The 18,722-nt window shown below is 43.3% G+C and overlaps 1 long non-coding RNA gene across 4 annotated transcripts in view; it reads right to left on the bottom strand.

The window, feature by feature from the left end:
* The window catches only part of LOC120755491 (uncharacterized), a 30,193-nt gene extending 13,572 nt beyond the window's left edge, over window positions 1–16,621 (bottom strand). For all 4 annotated transcript variants that reach the window (XR_005701788.2, XR_005701786.2, XR_005701785.2 and 1 more), the window contains exons 1-2: window positions 16,564–16,621; window positions 16,095–16,204 (exon numbers count right to left, since the gene is read on the bottom strand). This is a non-coding gene — a long non-coding RNA (uncharacterized LOC120755491). The remainder of the gene's footprint in view (window positions 1–16,094; window positions 16,205–16,563) is intronic.
* Between the last annotated feature and the right edge of the window lie 2,101 nt (window positions 16,622–18,722).

Below are 18,722 nucleotides of genomic sequence, written 5' to 3'. Positions count from 1 at the left end.
CCATCCTTTGAGACTTCTACCCTGCTGTGTCCCAGTACCATCTGCCCTGGGACAGGCAATCCCTTCGCACCCCAGGTCAGCTCCCACTCACCAAGAAACAGAGATTTTAAAAAGTTTCTTGAAGGAAAATGGCCTGGAAAGTTGTGGGCTCTCAGGGTGGGCGTCTTGCAGTGCCTTGCCCACCTCCACAAGCTGTAGGCATCTGGCCCCTGCACCCTCAGCACACTTCCCTGCAAGGCTCCGAGCAACCTGACCCAAAATCAGGGCTGATTATAGCATGGAGCTGGACCAGAGACCTCCTGAGGTCCATCCAGCCTCATTTACTCTGTGATGCTACTTTTGTGTGCCACAGGAGGTCATCCCAGGCCACCACTACCTCTTCCTATGCGCTTGCCTTAAAGGCTAAGCTGCTTGGTGCTCCAAACCTTGATACAGAGGCTCTGCAGGCAGATTTCTCCTGATATTTAGCTTATCCCTTCTACCAGGTCAGCTGGTACAGATCACTGCCTGGGCTGGCACAGGATCTAGAAAAGCCCATGCATCACAGCTGACTCAAGCCCAGCTCTCCCAGGATTTCTTCCATTTGAGCCAAACCAGAACAAACCCACATGTCCCAGAAACATTTTGCTACAATTGACCAAGATGATGCAGAAAATCCAGGGCTTAACTCCTGAACCCCTGTTAAGTTTGCAAGGCTGAAGCCTGGGGGAACAGACGTTAAAACCCTTCATACAGCAGCCTCAAGAGGCAAAGCAGAACTTTGAGCCTGGGAACTTTGATCGCTTTGGTAAACAAGCAGGCCGGGATTGGGAGACTGGAGAAGGACTCCTCCAACATCCTGGTCTGTCCATAAAATAAAATAATAGGCTGTACTTTTAAGAACTTTGCATGTTTTATGACATTATTGTCTGTAAACCTTTTTAGTTTCCTAAGTAATCAGAAAACCGACGCCTTCAATAGAAAACGCAGCGTACTCGATGCAAGAGCAGAGAATGAGAATTGGTCTCCTATGCAAATAGTTCAATTATAATCAAGCATAAACACTGGAAAAGGTCAGGTTCCCAAAAGGATGTATGTTTACATTACAAATAAGGAACTGGGAAACAGGAACAATATGACAGCTTTATTACTTGGGAGCTGTGACTTGCAAAGGTAAACTGCAGTTTCACAAGGGGGCTCAAGGTGTGACAAACTCCCAGCGGTGGCACTATGCTGCCTGCTTTTCCTCTCCTTTTTTTTTTCTTTTTTTCTTTCTTTTTTTATTTTGAAAACTTGCAGAAAGTCTTATCCTTTTCCACAAAATCATGAGGCTGAATCCCAGAAAATGTGGCAGGGTTTTTTATTTAGATTTGTCTTGGGTGTTTGCTTAGTTGACCTGAAATCAGCACAAACAAGTCTGAAGAAAGCAGAATTTGTCATGTAAATTCTTCACTGAAGATAAAATAGTATCTAGGATGGGTCTACATCCTCAGGTATGAGGAGAAATCAGTTCCTTGTAACTGTTTTTTAACTCCTTTTGGTCCCCAGTCAAGGTTTGTTAGTGCAGTCTGGCTTTAAGTCATTTGAGCTTTCTTGGAGTAACAAAATCAACACCGCTAAATATTTTACTATTTATAAGTAATCTGTTACGGGCAAGTAATGGAGGCCTACTATAGCTTAGAATTAATGTATAACTTAAATAATGGCTAGCCTAGTGCTGGTGTACATCCAGGAAGGCTTTAGGCAAAAGCAGGGCCTGATGGGGATGGTTGAGTAACACAACAGAAAGAAAGAAAGCCTAACATAATAAGGAAAACAAGCCCAGTGTAGGGAGTTATAAGACAGGAAATATATAAGGAAATATAGAAAAGCTTGCTATAAGCAAAGACAGCAATTTCTCTCTGTCACCTCCCAGGAGGGAACCCCAAATTTTGAGGGCTGCAGGCTGAGCACCCAATGCAGCTCTCAACTCCCAGCTGCAGGAACAGGTCAAGACTGGAGATGATGTGTCACAAACACCATGTAGGTGCAGAGCACTCATCTCAAGGAACATTAAAATGTGCTCAAGTGCTCAGCAATGAATGAGCCATGACTGCTCTGCCCCTCAGAGTGCAGGAACAGCACTCTCCCAAGCCATCCACATGCACTCTAACACACCCACTTGGAGTGGGTGCTCCCAGACACAAAGCATATTGTACCCATATTCCTTCTGTCCCGTTATCCATGCTCAGCTCCTCAAAAAACAGATCTTTCAGGAACGTTGGATCTGTGACCACTGATCCTGAGGAAGGCAGCAAAACATCTCCCATGGACATGGAGCCCAGGGACCACCTGCCCAAGCCTGTCCCTGCCCAACAGGTGGTATGTTGTCAGCTCCTTGTTGTTCAACATGCTTTACAAAGCAAGACAGGTAGTGATTATGCATGATTCATTTTATCAGCATATTTTCAAACTGCGTTAATAAAGTATTTTCCAAGCACCATTTTACAGGTGGAAAAATTGAAAGACAAATAAACCAAGAAGCCATTCACTTTTTATATACTTCACTTTTGATATACTATCTTGGATATGTTCACTGATTTCAGTGCTTCTTTGGGAAAAATCCCTGTGAGAAAAAACTGTATGTAGCCAGTACCAAGTGACAGAAGGAGCCCACACGTGTTGGTGCCTCTAACTCCTGAATCAACTCCCCTAGCCCCAATTAATCAGCAAAATCACCAAATTTCCAGCTCACTAGAATCACATTAAGTATTGCAGACTTTCCTGAGCACTTTCAAAGCTGAATATAATTCCCACTTCCAAACAAATGTACAGAACCAGATGTACAGTGCTTCCTGCCTAAGGCCAAACTACCAACAACATTGTTCATTTACGTCCCCTAAACAGTTTCAGGGCATTTTAAGCTTCAGGAGAGTTTTGGCTCTGCTCCCTGGTCCCAAATGCATGTTCACCTTGCATCTCAGAGTGACTGCAAAGGTAAAAGGACACAGATCCACATGCCAGCAAGGCTCTGAGCCTGCCTCCTCTCCCCACACACACCGCTGTAGCTTCAGCTTTCCCTGGGACTGCAGGGATCTACTGTGTCAGGCACATTGGATCAGACGGGTCCTTTGCCCAGGTGCAAATGTCACACACAGACCAAAACTAGCTTATTGGAAATGTAGGGTGGGGAGACAGACCTGCGAATGCAGAAAAGCTCAAGCATTGAAAATACCCAGAAGAAGAAAAGGGATAGCCTGGGCAGGCTGAGTAAGAGAGTGCCTTTTCTCCTCAGTCTAAAGGAGAACAAACAGCCAGACAGAGACAAACAATCTTGCTCCAGCTGAAAGAGGGATTAGGGACTGCTTGAAAGAGGAAAGACCCACCAGTAAATTCAAAGAGATTCAGCAAGGATCACAGAGCAGAACCTAGGTCACGTGGCCTCAGTGATCTTTGTGGGTCCCATCCAACTCAGGATATTCTGTGACTGACAGCAGCTGTTTACTATGGGCTCATACAAACTTCAGCAGGGCTGTTTACTTCTCCTCCTCTCCCACACATTACCTAATACTGCTGTGGAGCATTTAACAGCTTCAGTCCCAGATCCCCAGAAGTGGCTGCACACCAGGAGGGTGAATAGCTGCACAGAGCACATTAAATGCACTCGTGTCTGTCTGTGCATTAACCACTGCTCCAGGCTGGCTGCAGAACGACATCTGTGTGACACTCAGTGCCAGCACTACACAACCATTTGAGAAGCTCGAATGAAGAAAAAGCACAGATGTTTTCCAAAATCCTTCAGGACATTCTGACTGTTACCAACAGCTGGGCAGGCTTTCCCATCACAGCAGACAGTAATGCAGAAGTAAAGGAAGAGCTGGGGTCTCAGCTGAGCTGCCAGCATTCCAGCAAGTAATGTTATTTCAGTAAGGAGCATGAATGCAGATGCTGTTTCTGAGCAGAGCAGAGTCCTTCCCCACCAATTCTTTACATGGAGCTTGACTTTTCTACCATCTCTCCCACAGTAAATGAAGTTATTTGTGTGATTTTTGCTATTGTATCAATAGCCTCATAAAGAAAAAAGAAATAAAAATTTAAAAATAAAAAATAAAAAAAATTAAAATAAAATAATAATAATAATAAAAAAAAAAGTGGGCCTAGGTGCTTCTTGCACCCAGGTCTCTGTCTGACTGCAGTCACTTGGTCTCCACATGTAGTAGGAGATCCACAGGATCCACAGTCCCTGGTGGGCCCTGTGCCACACCAGCAGTGGGGGTGCTGCAGTTAGGATCCCTCTGGGAAGCCCAGGGAGCCCTTTGCATGTGCATTATAGTCGCAGGTGCTCACAGCAGCAAAGCCATTCTGCAAACGCCAATCTTCTTTTATCACAGCCTGCCGTCACAAAGACAAAGGCTTGCCAAGATCAGCGTGTTTGCTGAAATGAACTAAGACCTCAAAAAACTTCCCACCAGCCACACAATATCAGAGGACCGAAGTGATCCCTCTCGAGCAGGTCTTCAGCATTCCGAGAGATGCACAGTGTTCTGCCACATCTTTTGAACAAGTTTGTTTTGAGAGGTGTGCAGAGGAAGGAGGGGCAGGTTCTAATGCAGTTAGCTCTGTGCTGGAAGAGATGCAATTAAAGAGCGAAAGCCAAATCACTTCTCAGAGCCACATATTAACTCAATATATTCAAAAGCTAAGAGATTTTACCAATAGAAAAAGACAAATGTACCTGGAGCAATACAAACCTGTATTGCCACATTACCACAGCTTCTTTCCAACTAAGAAAAAAACATCATAGTGAGTCAGTGCAGAAGAAAGCCTTTGGGTTTGGTTTTAGGTTTTTTTGTAATGAATCCTGTCTTGCAAACAAACAAAAATAGGAGATTGGCTGGATTTGTGGGAGAGTAACTTCAGGGAACCCAGAGCTATGCACTGAACCTGAAAGTCACTCTTTCTGTGCTTTTCTTTCCTCCTTTCCTCCAACTGCTGTCAGGCCCTATACACAGCATCTTAATACAAATATTCATGTATCATTAATACAAATATTGATTTTACATATCGAGCTAGAACCCAGGAGCCCTCCGTCACAAGTAGTGTTCTCACTGGGATCGGTGCTGTGGAAATGTGGAAGCACAAACTAGTTCCTGACCACAATAACGGTAAAATCGATCCAGCATGAAAAGCTCTATAGGGCCAGTTCCTATGGAGCAGAATCAGAAATAACCTGTATTCCTTATCTCTAGTCCATGAGATCCATAGGCAGAGCACATAGGTCCAGCCAGCAGAGCTGCTTTTCTGGCCATGCCACGTCACTCTGAGGTTTGGTCCACTGTCCGAAGTGCTTCTACTCTCTGTTTTAATTGAGGAAAAATGCAGAGAACGCCTCAGGCTCCGTTTGTACCAACCCGCAAAGCAATTCAGTTACAGTTTAACTTCTGCTTCAAAATGAGGTCAAGAGGTGAAGCCTACAAGTCAAGGAGAAGTCCTCCAGCAAGCATACAGTTATAGGGTGCTCTACAGAAGATCAGCTATGCCATCTCTAAGCACAACCTTATGATTCATCACGTGCACAAGTCTTTGCAATCTGTTGAAGACAGCTATTGTCCCTGGAAATACCAGCTAAATTGGGTAAAAATGTGACAAAGATGACTTCCTTGTATTCATTAGGTGCTTTCTCCTACCAGATGTGGTACTGGGCAGCACAAATCTTGACCCAAAAGAAGCCAAACTGGCACGTCAAATCTTGCAGGGATTTGTATGCCCTCAGCTCAAAGCCACCAATTGTTTTCACTCTGCCAAGACTTTTGGTACTCTAAAAATCTCCTAAGGCATCCAAAATACAACTTTACAGACTGTGACATCCCTCTCCCTATTCCCTACAAGCTGGGAAAGCCCTGTTGCCTCTCACAAGTCTCAGAACATGCTATTCACTCTGAAAAGCACAGAAGACCTCTGAGAGCTGACGCAGAGAGGTGCTTGCTGTTGGCTTGTTGAAGGGGAAAGGCACCATGACTGACATTTGCTAAAGCAGAGCACTGTCCAGAGAGAAGCACAGTACTGCTGTGCTATACTGCAAGAGACCTGGGTACAAGTGAAGCAAGTAGATTGTAGTGGTGCTTCCACAGGACTCCATCCAACAAGGGACATGAGCTGTCCTTGCTCAGCTGACAAGGGGACATCAAAAATGCTGAAGCTGTGAGTCAAGGCTTCATCTTTTATCTGATCTCACACTTCTGTCAGTCAGTATCTTAACACAATCTCAAGCTTTTCTTGGTAAACATTTCCACAGAGCAGCAGTGGTATGTGCTAACTCTTTCCATTTGCCCTTTGTATTTCCCAGGGTTGCAGGCGATTTCCCATTCAGCCAGGCTGAGGAGGCTCCCCTGAGGATATTGCCAAGCAGAGCATGTTTTTCTCTCTCTCTCCCTTTCCCTGTGGTGATGGTTCTGCCCTGCCCTTCCCCTCCCTCAGCCCAGTTAGACAAGTCAGTCCGTCTCCAGTCTGACCCTGCTCTGCCACCCTTGCCCCCTGCACATTACCTTCCAGCATTTATCATGACACAACAAAAGTGCATTTCTCCAGGAAAAACTCTGCCTGACCCACACCTGCCCATGAATCCTTCTCAGAATGCATTTTCCAAGTTGGGTGGAGGTCTTTCAGTAGGCTTACAATGTCCATGTGGCCTTCACCCCCATGACTGCAGAATGAGCCGACAGTCCTTTGTATTTCCTGGGATCCGTGGAAAAAATGGGGATTTGACAATTATATCTGGATTTTTTTACAAGATATTTCTGCATCTTTGAAGAACTATTGAGCTTGGGAATTAGCTGTCAATCTAAATAACATATGACTGGAAGATTTCTCTCTCCACCCATCTCCAAACATCTGGGCAGATCTTCAGCTGATGTAAATCTGTGTAGCTGTGCTCAGTTACTCCAGCTGAGAATCTGGCACATGCCTTATAGTTCTTCCAATATTAAAAACACATTCTCTTTTTATGTAAGCACAAATGTTTATGTGATGTTCTTTGCGTAATTTTGCCCCTTTTTTTGGTGCAGATTAGTGTCCCCCAAAGAGATGGGAAAGTAAAATGGTTGCAGCACTCAAGCTTTATTCAATCCCTCAGTTCTCCATTTCTTGTGATTCTTGTTTGCATCATTGTTTTAATGATGTGAAGGGTACATGAAAAATCCATGTATGGGAAAGGAACTGATGAAAGACCAAAAGCTGTTTACAGATGAAATATAAAGCACTTAGTGGAGTTAATACCAGCAGAGCCAAATAAGGTCAGTTGAGTTACATGGGTGCCATTCTTGAGTTGAGGAGCAGATCTTATGCATTTCTAAACCTTATGTGCCAGGTCACTGCCCTGGAATATGTCCACAACCATTGTGATAATGGTTATATGCTCATTTACATCAGAGGATGAACTGACCACTTATCTAAATATGGAAATGTATTCATCTCCCTGGGATTACCCCAAAAATTTATCTTTAGGTCACATGAAATTGACTTTAAAAGTTCTGTGTCACTGTCATACCAAACTTGCTCAAAGGATAAAATCCAAGGTCTAATAGTCTTTTGCAGCATCCCTGCCCTGCAGTCATGGAGGAATCTGGGGAAATCTTTCTTCCCCAGCTGTGGACCTCTCCATCAGAAGACTTTTCTCCTGACTTTCACAGCTTTTTACATTATTTGATGGCCATCCCTTGAATACAGGGTCAGACTTACTTGATGACTTCTGAATCTCGACTGCAATACATCACTGTTTTTCACAATGGTTGCTGAAACAGCTGCATGTTAACTGCTGCATAAATCTCCTATTTCCCCCAAACACAGACAGTTTGGAATCTTCTTCTCTGTGACTATAGCGTTTTTCCTTCCCATCAGTCACACCAGATATTAAAACCAGTGCTTTTAATAAATCCCAGAAAGCTATGTATTTCCAGTATTTGTCTGGCTAGCAAAAAAGGCTCCTTTTCAGCAGTGCCACATGCAAACCTTCCATCATCTGGCAGGAAAACTATACCTGTACTCAAAGCATCAGAAGCGAGTGAACTAAAAGAAGAACCTGTGCATATTTTCTTTACCAATCAACCTCCAGATGCTCCAGAAAATTTACGAGGAATGAGATTTCTACGCATTTTAAAGCCCACAGGATTCCTCTGTCAGCATTAGAAAAAAATCTTATTGCAAAACCCCACTCCATCTTGTCTTGTCTGCCTACAGAATGAGCTGGCTAAGAGATACAGTTTACTTGATGTGTCACAACATCTGGAAGTCATAGTGACACATGCAAGCAAGGGAGAGCTGGAGACCAGCAAGTTATGGACAGAATGGACACATCTGGAAGACCCTCTCCTGGACACCACATGAGAGGAGATAAAGGGAGGCCAACAGGTAAATGCAGGTGCAAGAAAAGGGTAATGCAGGTACACTCATCTTCATCATGTCAAAGGTCCTGACTCCAATTTGTGTTCAGAAGGAGAGACGAAAGTTCACACTGGTCAATATGTACATTTCTGTGCAGGAGGTCAAGGGAGATGTTGAGAAATGCTGTTAGGAACAATTAGAGAGGTAATGACTAATAAACTTTATTTTTAACTCATCAATTGAGTTAAAGAATGGTCCTCTCAGTTGGCAGACTTTACTACCCTAGTAGTCCTGGTTGCCCTGAAATTACTGGTGACAGCATCATGCCTTGCAAATAAAGCTCTGTACATGGCATTTCTTCCATAGGGACTACCAACTGTCAGAATTTCTGTCTTTTCATACTGCCTCTTTTCCCAGCACAGCATCACACCATGTGAGGTGCTCCCCCTTAAGAATCATCATAATGCATCACAGCACCAGCACGAACTGCAGTTCTCACTTGATTTTATCTATATTACGTCTTTCAGGTCATCTTTTTGCTCTTCCTTTACCCACCAACACTGTAACCCTGTTGTAGGAGTCTACTGCATTTATCAGGGGTGATTTGTCCTTAGTTAAGCCACATTGGCTGTCACTAATCACCTCCTTAGTTTCCATGTGCCTTAGCCTAGTTTCCTGGCGGATCTGGTCCATAATCTTGCCAGGAGCAGAGGTGAAGCTCAATGGCCTGTAGTTCCTTGGGGCTTCCTTTTTTTCATTTTTTAAAAATGGGGTTTATATTTCCCCTTGTCCAGTCAGTGGGAACTTCACCAAACTGCCACAACATCTCAAATGAGATGGAGAGTGACTTAGTCACTTCATCCACCACTTCCCTCAGAACACACAGACGTGTCTAATCAGGTCCCAAGGACTTGTTCACATTAAACCACTAGAGTGAGGCTCTATGTTGATTTTAGGGCATTTGTCTTCTGGCTAGATGTGTTTTGGGGTTCAAGTTATTTATCAACAGCTTTTAAAGTACTGGAGACAAAATTTGACTCACCTGATGACATACAAATTTGGGTTTAAGGACCAGATCCTGTGCCTGAAATTCTGCCTCTGAATTAGACTGGAGAGCAGCATTTGGATGGGGGAACAACCATCTCATACACAGGATTTCCTTGGAAAATCCACATTAAAGTGATTGATTTACAGTGCAAAGTTATTTCTCCATACAGCTCTGGTCACAGAAAAGCAAAGTACCTCATTTGTGTAGGTCTTACAGGCTTATTATTGTTTATAAAAAGTCTACATCAGCTCCTCAAAGACAAATAGCACTGCCCATCTGTATGTCTCCTGATCCCATATTTTGTCAAGACTACTATGTTGTAGTAGAGAATAATTTTAATTTTTCATACCCAGAGGAAGAAAGGAACTGTTGTAAAGGCAGATCTGGGCCCCAGCACATGGCCCAAATTGCCATGGCAATTACCCATGTCTAGCTACTGCACTGAATTGAATTTGGGTTGCCTTTCAGGAGCCCACCTGAAGTTGAACGAGTGCAAGAAACTCAGCCCATATACTAAGAATGTCAAAGAGTATGTACTGCATAAAATACAATAAATTATTTTAGTCAGATGGGTGACAGACTAGTCTTGATTTGACCCAAACTGTTGTAGAGCTTTGTTGCAAACACTGTAGTTTGCAGAACTGAAACACCATGCAGGTATTTAATTTGTTTTTACCCTTGGCTGTTATCATCCCTCTGGAGCTGGCTCAGGCAGAACCAGGTCAGTTGGTTCCAGTCTAACCTATCAAAGGGAGAGGAGGAAGGAGGGACCACTTATTTGCACTGCTAAGCAAAGCCAATCTTTCTATCACCATCTGCCCTGCTCTTTTGCTAGATGACTTTTTTTTTTAAAGCATAGCTAGAAAGAAAAAAATACATTCCCCACCCAGCCTGCCTCCACTACATAGCTGCCCTAATCAAAGGTTAAAAATGAACTTGGGCCAATGAGATGGAAATAGAGAATAAACATGCAGAAGCATCTGAGATTTACTACTCAGATAGGACTATTTTCCATAGGATTTGACTAAGAATTCCTGGCAGAGGAATGGAAGGCAAATCTCTGTCCTTTCAATGGAATGGGGATTTTCAGGTCTTTCTCTGGCTGACTAAGTGCAGGCATGTGCAGCTTTCTGTGGATGTGAGCAGATGTAAATACCATGTTCAGCAGTAAAAGGTTCAGTGTAAGCTTGCTGCTTTCAGAGGTACTGTGATTTAAACAAAGGCAGCAGGAGCCTTCCTTGACTCAAATGCCTGGTCCCAAAGCCTAAGGAAGCAACATGTCACCCAAGTATGGATGATCTGCTCATTCTGAGTATGAGAGTTTTCACTGAAATTCACTACAAAGTTTGCAAGAAGCATTGCAATAATTAGGAACAAAAGGTGCAGATTTCCCTTACTGCCCTTCATTTCAGCTAAGCAACTCCAGACCTGAGTGAATTCCAGTTCTGCAGCTCAGATCCTCAGGAGATCTCTCTCAGTAGTCATAGACACATGTATGCAGCTGCCAGTATAAGTCAAATCTATTTTAATGCAAGAACAGTTGTCATTAGAGCAGTAAGTCTTTGCTAGTATGGGAGCACCATACATCCCTAATTGGCTTATCACACAGACAGGACATCCTTCATTAAACCCCATGTAATTAACCATGCTCTGATGCCACTCCAGGCACCTGAGCAAGATCTCTGCAAGGTGTTGTCCTAAGAGATGTGGATGTACCCATCTGCTCCAGGCTAATGTGGGTACCTCCAAAAACCCTGTCTGGCACAGACTGACCTTATTCCCACACACCTTCAAAGAGGAGAGGCACCCTTTGACTCAGCCAGCCACATGCATTGTAAAAGATTTTCTTGAAGCGCAAGAGAGCAAATCCTCAGCTGGCATTGACTCATATTAATGGTGTTACTGGTAACTGGTATTGACTGGTGAGGTCCAGTGATATCATCCATTTATCTAACCAAGTTCAGTACATTCCTTGGGACTGCATCGCACTTGGCAATATCCTCCCTATTCCATATGGGCTCCCAACAAGCACTACTCACGCCGGATGGAGATTTCCAGCGAGAGCATTGTTAGGAGTTTGGGATTTGGAGGTGGCTCAGCAAGTGAAACATCCCTCAAGACTTCAGTTCACAGCAGCGGTCAAAAACAGAGCTGTGCACGCTGGTTGTGCCTGAGGAAATCCTGAACAAACAGGAAACAAGCCAGACCTTGCTGAGATCAGCAAAGGGAGCCTATGGCTCAGCCTTCCACAGTGCACTTAATATGTGGCCATCTGCGTGCATCAAGTAAAGAGTGAAAGCAAGAAACTTCTTGAATGCTTTTGGTTGAGCCATGAGGAATCTTCTACTTGTTACCTCCTTCTCTCAATGTATCTGAATATTTAATATGGTTGATCCTATCAAATTGCTCAGTGGAATAAAGACCTCCCCCTATTTTCGTGACACAGTTGCATCACAGATTCACAATGTTATCTTGAAAGCACTCAACATCTTAATTCCTATCAGTGCACCCAAATTTATATTTAGGAACCTAAATATCAAATTTAATCCAAATTGACTTCCTATTTTCAGACCTACTGAGTCAAACATGGAACTAAATATCCCTTTGAGCCGACTTGCAGATGGCTTATCCCTCAGTCGTGGTGGATCCATCTAGCTTCAGTGGGTCATGAGGGAAAAACCCAGGCAGAAAATCTCATCTTCCCACATCCGGATCCCTGCACAAAGAAAAGTCCTCACCTGCAGAAAGCTTAATTTGGTTTTTCCTGGAGGTATGTTTCCACCCAAGTGCCATGCAAACTGAGCTGAAGGACAAGCTGCTGCACCTCCCACCCCCATCTGCCGTCTTAAGCCTACAAGTCCATCTCTTCCTCCTGGCATTTTGCATCAAGCACAGGTGAGGACACGGGCAGAATTCTGCTTTCACCCCACCTCTGCACACACACAGCAAACTCCATGCATGCCATGAGCACAGAGTCCCCTCCCTTCTCCACAGTATTTTGACAGAATTTTGGGAATTGTTTAAATGCAAGACAACTACTTGAACTTAATACCAACAAACACAACCAAGGGTTATTTAACACCAGCATGGACATAAGACACCTACAACAAACACCATACCTTCACTAATCCTTTGGACATCCAGCTTCTGTTCAGGTCTGTGTCCTCAAAGATATATTTCTGTTGCTCTGCAGTGCACTTACACTGAAGTTAGGAGCTTTTGTCCTTATCAGTGTGCTGTGCTAAAAAATCTTCTTGTAACACTGCTTTTTTTTTTGCAGTGTTTCTAACAGAAATTCAATATTCACAGGCATTATGAAAACAAGTGTGAGTGAAAACGATGATCCAAGAAGCACTGTGGCTACAAGCTACTAAAGGAAGCAATGGCCTGAAAGAATCTCTTTCAATTTTAGTGTAAATACTTAAATTTGCATGAATAGGTAAGTCTTCGTATACCACACTCAGCAACATTTTCGGGTAAAACTAGGGCAGGAAGAATATGGCCATGCACTCCTGAGGTGCATTACCGAATCTTCAACACCTATCCCATGTTCACCCCAAAATATTTACCTATCCTACTTTCTACTAAGATTGCAAGTTTTTGGATAGACAGAAATCAGCCTTTTGTTCTGCCACAGTACTTTCTTTGCTGTCAGCTCAGCCGACCTTTCTGCATGGTTAGGAATCCTGACAGAAAGAAAGAAAGAAAAAAAAAAAAAGCCCTTCAGTGTATGTCAAAGTATTTAATAAAGGAAGTCAGTATCACAGTTCCTGGTTGACTGAGGGGGAAAGCTGAGAAGGGGAGGTCATGCCTATCCTGGTCTCAAAGAGCAGGTTTGAGCAGCGCAGGCTCCTGCCTGCTCTCCTCTGCTTACCTGTAGAAAACCCAGTTGGCTTTGCCTGGGGGCACAATAACCCGCTGTGTGTGCCTGGGTGGGTGAGGTCATGCCTGCCCTGGATGGTGCCTCAGGCATGGGTCACTGGCTGCTTGTACAGAAAATGAGGATGGCCTCGAGGCACACAATGCCAAGCAGAGAGCTCAGACATCCCACAGTCCTCTTCTCAGAGCTGGGAGAGGGACTACAGGTTCCAGGTCCTGTTCTGTCTATATCCTTCAGTTTTCCAGGCCATAGGCATTTAAAATATCCCCCAGCTAATTTAGAGAAGTTTTCTTTTCAAGGTACTGATATCCAATCTGAGGATAGTGGCTCTTTAGCAGCCAGGAGGAGGCTCAGAGTATCCAGCATGTGTGATAGTGACATTTTCATCAATACCCTGAGTGACATACTGAATGCAAAGCAGGGGATGGGTGCTAAGAGGGCAAAGAAAAATTGCAGGTCTCTAGTTCTCTGTAAAGCCAACCCTCAGGATATGTGTATTCTGGAACAATAGGATGATCTAGAGGAACAACTGTAATTTACCAAAAAGCTTTTTCTTTTCCTTGTTTTGTAAAGACATCATGCCTAACACTGTTGCATGTGCTACAGAATGTTACGGCAAAAAAGCTGGGCCATAGTATAACACGTTCCAAGTGCTAAAAAGGACAAGGACGTCTACAAAAGGTAAAGTTTGATGTTTAAACACCAGAAGTTATCATTTCGGTGTTCTGATAGGAATTTTACCATTACAGAGACAGTCAGAGAACTTGTTTCATCTTCAAACAACGTTCTTTAGATAAGTGTCTGCTGGATATGCTACAAAGAATTGCTCTAATAATAATGACTGTGAATTTTCTGTGCAGACTTTGAAGGCATATAAAAAGTCAGATTTAACCAGACTTCAGTCCCACCCGTGCTAGTGCATAGAACAAAGGCATCAGTGCTACTAAGAAACTAATGCTATGGCAAAGCAGGTATTTCACACAAGTTGCAGGTCCTGTTTCCTTGACATAATGTGCTAGAAATGTGTCTATAATAACATTAATGTTAGATGTGGTACAGGACTTGAAAGTTCATTTGGTGTGAGCATCTTTTATTCCTTGTATGGGTCCTTTCCATGGATGAATCACTCTGAACAAAAATTCCTAATCACTGAACCCAAATCAGATAACATTCTTCACCTGGCTACAACCACATGCTAGCTATTTCCCACACTGAATTCATCAAACTGCTAGTGATTCACCCACTTCTGTAACTGGTACTAGTCGAGGGTAGAGCTTACTCTGACTCAATTCAATATCCAAAAAAAATCAAAGAAGAAAATCCCAGGTTGGAAGGGCAGTTTTCAGGACAATATCCACTAAATTAGAACAAAAATAAGTTTTACTATAAGAAATTAGTCTTTTTGCTGCTTCACCGGAGTACCCTTCACTATTTCATCCACAAAGATGACAGCTTTTTATATAATTTTCAGTGAATCTCAAAGAATTGGGTTAAACAATCCAAAACTAAAAAACTTTTCCAAGCTATTTGACCTTCTGAAGTCTGCAAGGTCCAGTACCAAATACTTAGTCATTTACATTTCCAGCCAAAAGCAGAAGTGTAAAGACTCACACAGATGAAGAACAAAGGTGGGGAGGGGCATGCCTTGGCCACTAGAATTGATTACCCAACTGATTGCATGGAGCTGCAGAAGGCAATGGCCACCATCGCTTCTCATGTGACAGCCAAAGTGAGACTTGCACACCTGAAGGCATGGGTGTAACTACTACCAAAGGGCTTTTCCAATTGGTTTCTGCCCCAGCTTTTTTACAAGGCGGCTCCATCATTTTTGGAAATTGCTCACAAATTTCTTCAAGGATTCCGTTGGGAGATGAGGTTTTCTAGGCTAAGATTCAACCCAAAAGGTTTTAATTTTAGACGAATTGATTTGACTGTTTTTGAGTAGTGAAGGAATGGAAGAAAATACTTGTCCCATATGTTCCAGACAGAGGAGCACATTTGCTAAGAAGAAAGAATCCTTGAGGAGACAGCAGGGGAGAGGGGGCAAATATCTCTAAAGGATAAAAATATTCCCAGACACAACACCACCATGAGCTCAGCCCTAACCTTGCGTCAAAGAACGCAGCAGCGATGGCATTTGTGTTTACGCCAGCTGAGTATCTGGCCCATAGGAATGGAGAAGAAAGCTTTCCATTAAAATCTTGGATAGGATACATCAGAATCTAAACAACATGGCAAAAGCCTCGTATGTAACACTCCCTTCCTGTTATTTCTCAAGACCAAAAGACTGAGTATTCCAATGCATGGAGAAGACAATCTGCTGCAAACCTGGCCTGGACATAATGTGTTTGTGCAGTAAGACATCTCTGCTCAGACCTCCAGCAAGAGTCAGGACCTCCAGGGATCTAGGCTCACGAACCCCAAGGGCTCATTAATGGCTTTGTGCTCCTAGCAGATCAGCTGCTGAACCTCTCTGGGTCAGACCAAAATTCCCATGTCTCACCTGTTGCCTCTTGGCTAAAGTGAGGCAATATGAAGCCCAGGAAGAAAATGAAAAAAAATCAGTGGTGAATAGAACTCAAAATTAGAGTTGCCCCAGTCTTAGAAGTTTCAGTATGAGGGAAAGACACACTTTAGAACTGTCAGCTTCTTGTCCTGACTGTGGAAGCCCATGGATCTATAACAAAAAACAACCTCTCTGCTACTTTAGGCAGAATTCATAAGGCTTGAGGCATGGCCTGTTAATAAGAGTGCCAGGTTCTCACAAGAACTTAGCTGCACAGCATAAAGCCTAGAAATTAAAAAACATGGTTAAATCTCTTAGCTTACCCTCAATAGAGCCTCTAAAGTTTGCAGATACTTGGTGTCATATGCCAAGTCCAAGATGTTCCAGTTTCCTCAGCTTCCAAGGAGATTCTCATCAAGAAATCATCATGAAGCTGTGGATAATTGAGAACCTGGAGTCATGAGCAGCACACTCATTTTTATTTAATAAAAACATCATTAGTAAGTAGCTGTGTTCTCAGTACTTCATCAGTATTGCCAGGTGTTATGCAAAAACCTTTGCCTTAAAGAGTTTACAATTTATAAATATGAGCAGCAAATACAGGAGGAACCAGGCAAGGATATAAACATAAATAGATATAATTCAACATCAGTTTGCAGTGTGTAAATCTATAGGTACACTAACTAGTACCTATGCATTAACTCCATCTGTGCCGCACCCTTAGCTATTGCTAGTCTACTGGTTCTTTACATTAGTGTTCATTACAGACATAGACCTTGGAGGAAAACATACCCAGTCTTGTTCTCTGCTTCTTACAGTCTCCTTCAAGGTCTGCCATTGAGCTCTGCTGGACACAGACTCCTTATAAGTGCATGAGAACAGCTGAAGGGCATTGAGGATGCGTTTAAGCATTTGTTAGGGCACAGCTGAGTAGGGGGCATGAGGCAGGTGATGAAGGGGAAAGAGTGCAAACACAGTCTGAAAAGAAAGACTCTCCTACTTGGCAAAGATAGACAGAGAGAAGTAATAATGAAGAAGAAGTGCAGATATCTACAACAACATCATCCATCAGCAGGTTTTCTTTGAGGTGATCCAGTGTCCATGCCTTTAGCAGCAGTAGTCCATGGGAGGTTAGATGAAAAAAGGAAAGCTTGTAGAAGGCTGAGAAGGAAGAGAAAAATGAGAAAAAGATGGAAGAGCACTTTCAACACAATTAAAATAGCAAAAATATTGACATAGGTTATATGTGTGTAGCAGAAAAGAGTCATACAAACAAAACAATAGTCATTTAATAGCCAGGAAGGTGGTAGGAAATCACTGGGATGGTATTTTAGATCCCAGCAAAGTTTAACAGTAGCTGATCCATGATGATGAATAACCCATTTATATTCCATGCTGTGGACATCTGGAGATATGAGTGTCTCTAGGAAGATAAGACAAGTCTATTCTAAAAATTTCTCAAATGTAACTCCTCTAGCATGAAGGCACAAGTGCAGACAGCTCACAAAAGCCCTCATGCTGGGGCAGGTTAGCCAGAGTGATACAACTCATCCAAACAAAAGGCTTTTTTTTACCATCCTGATTTTTACACAGGAACTTTTGCCAGCACAGCTGCACTGGATTGGAACATATTTAACTGCTGCTGGTCCACAGCCTAGGTAGGTTGTTGGAAAATACACCTGAGGTCCCAACCCTGCAACAGGATTGGCAATGTGACATTCTAAGAAAAGGTTTCCCGTATTGCAACCTGCTAATTTACCTGCTATTGTCAAATCTTAGTGATTAAAGACATGACTCACACCCCCTAAGAGCAGTATGTTTAGGTTAAACATGATGGGGTTTTGAAAACATGTTAGGTAATAAACATTGGGTTCTTTTTTAACTGCCTTTTGTTTAGAGTTGTCAGTTGTGCAGATTAGAACTTTGATTACAGATAAAAGTGATCTTTTTTCATCCTGGGAAGTGCAGCCAGAGTCAGGTGTGTAGGATTATTTCATTGCATCCCCAGAGCAGCATTGCAGTGTGGACCCACGGCAACACCCACAGTCTATTCGACAAGCCACCCCTCCAGGTCTCACCTGGCATGGGCCACACAAGGCAGTGACCCCGAGTCTGAATGTGGTACAGCCCTCTTTCCCAATCAACTAGAGGACTCCTGTGCCTGGGTCAATGACTCTAGCGAGGACACTGAGCTCCTTATGTGGTCTTGGCTCCTTATAGGACCCTATATGAACTTAATCACGTATCTTTGTGTCCCTCAAAGGGGACACTAATCCCACATGGGACCCCGCTTGTCTCAACTATTGAGAGCAGCTGAAGAGTAGGCAAAAGAGCTGAGAGCTTCATCTGCAAACAAAATTCAGTCATGGTTATAAATCCTCTTTCATTTAATTCAACAGTACACTTAATTTTGGTCCAGAATAAGCACACTGACTTGCAGACAAGCACCAAGGCACTGAGGTGTGATGGGCAGTACTTTGCTGCTTCCACAGTTCTCAGTCCTTGTGAGACAGAAGTTGTCTCCACATTAAAATCAGCTACTCTGAAGAAAAACAGGACAGTTCTGTGCCACTAGTGCAGGGTCTGGGCTGTAGGTTGGTGAGGAAATCCCCGAGTTTAAACATTAGGAATACAGCAACCAGGAAAAGAAATCAGCATGAAAAGCAAGCCCCAAGCAGGAGAAAAGAACTCACTCATTGCTGCAGCACTGCAGTAACTGTGACTCTTGAGCACGTCCTCTGAGGACCTCAAAAGTCTCTAGAAGAAACTAGTTACCATGAAGCTTTGTGGGTGAAAAGGAAAGAGAAATGGAACCCACAAATGGTTCCACTTACTTGATGATGGGGCACACTCATCTCCATCCTTCATTTCCTGTTCCACCAGCATCAAGGATTGTGTTGACCACAGAACTTCTAAGATCAATCCTGATATCCAGCCAAGATGTGGAGAAA

Source organism: Hirundo rustica, chromosome 7 (assembly GCF_015227805.2).
Source record: "Hirundo rustica isolate bHirRus1 chromosome 7, bHirRus1.pri.v3, whole genome shotgun sequence".
NCBI classification, from domain to species: domain Eukaryota; kingdom Metazoa; phylum Chordata; class Aves; order Passeriformes; family Hirundinidae; genus Hirundo; species Hirundo rustica.
Note: the sequence above shows the minus strand (reverse complement) of the source record. Positions and strands in the feature narration are given on the sequence as shown.